This window comes from Nycticebus coucang, chromosome 6, assembly GCF_027406575.1.
Source record: "Nycticebus coucang isolate mNycCou1 chromosome 6, mNycCou1.pri, whole genome shotgun sequence".
Classification (NCBI taxonomy): Eukaryota; Metazoa; Chordata; class Mammalia; order Primates; family Lorisidae; genus Nycticebus; species Nycticebus coucang.
This window is the reverse complement of record NC_069785.1, coordinates 110,253,462-110,256,580: the sequence shown is the minus strand read 5'-3', so window position 1 is coordinate 110,256,580 and position 3,119 is coordinate 110,253,462. Positions and strand designations below refer to the sequence as shown.

General features: G+C 38.5%; 1 pseudogene; it reads left to right on the top strand.

Annotated features, from left to right (window-relative positions):
• The first annotated feature begins 426 nt into the window (after positions 1–426).
• LOC128589406 (uncharacterized) lies at positions 427–527 on the top strand (annotated as a pseudogene).
• Positions 528–3,119: the final 2,592 nt, after the last annotated feature.

The following is a 3,119-nucleotide window of genomic DNA, read 5'->3' as shown; positions in this document are numbered from 1 at the left end:
CTTTGGTGTCAAAGGCCTTGGCCATGTTCCCTTTTGTGCACCTTTATCAGCTTATTACAAAGGATACAGATGAAGAGATTCCCTGGGCATGATGTGGGGGAAGAGATAACACATCCTCCATTCACTGCCATGTGTTCAGCTACCCAGAAGGTTTCTCTCAGGTACCCAGAAAGTCTCTCAACAAATTTAAAAGAATAGTAATTATTCCTTGCAACTTCTTGGACCATCATGGAATAAAAATTGAACTCAATAACAACAGGAATTTGCATACTCATATAAAAACATGGAAACTAAATAACCTTAAATACCCAAGACATTACTCAGAAATAAAAACAAAGCAGGAAGAATCACACTACCAGACCTCAGGCTATACTATAAATCGATAATGATTAAAACAGCATGGTACTGGCACAAAAACAGAGAGGTGTGCTCGCTTCGGCAGCACATATACTAAAGTTGGAACGATACAGAGAAGATTAGCATGGCCCCTGCGCAAGGAACTGAACTAATAGACTGAGGACTTTTCAGGCGGTGCCCTGGGTGTGCGGTTGTAGGAGGTTTGATTCTCCTTTTCCAACTGGGGCCAGAGGTGGGTGGGCCGGGTGACTTAATTGCTGATTTTTCCACACAGCTGAGACTTCAAGTCAGAGTAGAAGTTGCAATAGGATCGAACAGAAACCAGCTGAAAACAAGACAGAACCACTTTGCTCCACCACACCAGACAGGGCCCCAGTTTCGCAGGCCACAACACTGTACGGCCCCTCGATAAAGCCCCAGGGGAAAAACCAAAGGGAGTAAAATAACCAAGGGGTGGAATCAGCGGAAAAACTCTGGTAACATGAATAACCAGAATAGATCAACCCCCCCAAGAAAAGATATGGCAGATGTGATTGAAAATCCCATTCATAAACAACTGGCTGAGATGTCAGAAATCGAATTCAGAATTTGGATTGCAGACAAGATTAATAAAATGGAATTAGGAATTTGAGAAGAAATTCAAAAGTTGTCTCAAGAATTTAATGAATTTAAAGACAAAACCACAAAAGACTTAGACACACTGAAGCAAGAATTTACAGCCCTCAAAGATATGAAAAATACAGTAGAATCCCTCAGCAACAGAATGGAGCAAGCAGAAGAAAGGATTTCTGACATTGAAGATAAAGTCTTCGAACGCTCCCAATCTCTCAAAGAGGAAGAGAAATGGAGAGCAAAAACGGATCACTCACTCAGAGAGCTCTCAGATAATTCGAAAAAAGGCAATATAAGAATTATAGGGATTTCTGAGAACGATGAAGTGGCCTCCAAGGGCACAGAGGCCCTTCTGCATGAAATTATGAAAGAAAATTTTCCAGACATGCCTAGAGAATCTGAAATTCAGATAGCAGACAGCTTCAGAACCGCAGCATGATTCAACCCCAATAAGTCATCCCCCAGACATATCATAATTAGCTTCACTAAAGTTAACATGAAAGAGAAGATTCTCAAAGCAGCCCGATGAAAGAAAACTATTACGTACAAAGGTAAGAATATTAGAATAATTGCAGATCTCTCTGCTGAAACTTTTCAAGCCAGAAGAGGCTGGTCATCAACTTTTAATCTCCTAAAGTAAAATAACTTTCAACCCAGGATCTTGTATCCAGCTAAACTGAGTTTCATCTATGATGGAGAAATTAAATACTTAAATACTTCAATGACATTCATATGTTGAAAAAAATTGCCATAAGTAAACCAGCTCTTCAGGATATTCTCAGACCTATCCTCCACAATGACCAAACCAGTCCTATACCACAAAAGTAAACTCACTCAGAAACTTCGGATCAAACTCCAACTTCCACACTGGCGAAAGGATTAAAAATGTCCACTGGACCTTTGAAAAACTCGATACCCAAAATTTCACCAGACTTATCAATACTCTCCATCAATGTGAATGGCTTAAACTGTCCTCTAAAGAGGCATAGGTTAGCTGACTGGATACAAAAACTCAAGCCAGATATTTGTTGCATACAAGAGTCACATCTCAACTTAAAAGACAAATACAGACTCAGGGTGAAAGGATGGTCATCCATCTTTCAGGCAAATTGTATCCAGAAAAAAGCAGGTGTTGCAATTTTATTTGCAGATACAGTAGGCTTTAAACCATCAAAAGTAAGGAAGGACAAGAATGGTCACTTCATATTTGTTAAGGGTAATACTCAATATGATGAGATCTCAATTATTAATATCTATGCACCCAACCAGAATGCACCTCAATTTATCAGAGAAACTCTAACAGACATGAGTAACTTGATTTCCTCCAGCTTCATAATCGTTGGAGATTTCAACACTCCTTTGGCAGTGTTGGATTGATACTCCAGCAAGAAGCTGAGCAAAGAAATCTTAGATTTAAACCTAACCATCCAATATTTAGATTTAGCAGACATCTACAGAACATTTCATCCCAACAAAACTAAATACACATACTTCTCACCAGCCCACGGAACTTACTCCAAAATTGACCACATTTTAGGTCACAAGTCTAACCTCAGTAAATTTAAAGCAATAGAAATTATTCCATGCATCTTCTCGGACCATCATGGAATAAACCTTGAATTGAGTAACAACAGGAATCTGCATACTCATACAAAAACATGGAAGTTAAATAACCTTATGCTGAATGATAGCTGGGTCAGAGATGAGATTAAGAAAGAAATAGACAATTTTTTGGAACAAAACGACAATGAAGACACAAACTATCAGAACCTCTGGGACACCGCAAAGGCAGTTCTAAGAGGGAAATTTATAGCACTGCAAGCCTTCCTGAAGAGAACGGAAAGAGAGGAAGTTAACAACTTAATGGGACATCTCAAGCAACTGGAAAAGGAAGAACATTCCAACCCCAAACCCAGTAGAAGAAAAGAAATAACCAAAATTAGAGCAGAATTAAATGGAATTGAAAACAAAAGAATAATACAGCAGATCAATAAATCACAAAGTTGGTTTTTTGAAAAGGTCAATAAAATAGATAAACCTCTGGCCAACCTAATCAGGAAAAAAAGAGTGAAATCTCTAATATCATCAATCAGAAACAACAAAGATGAAATAACCACAGACTCATCAGAAATCCAAAAAATCCTTAATGA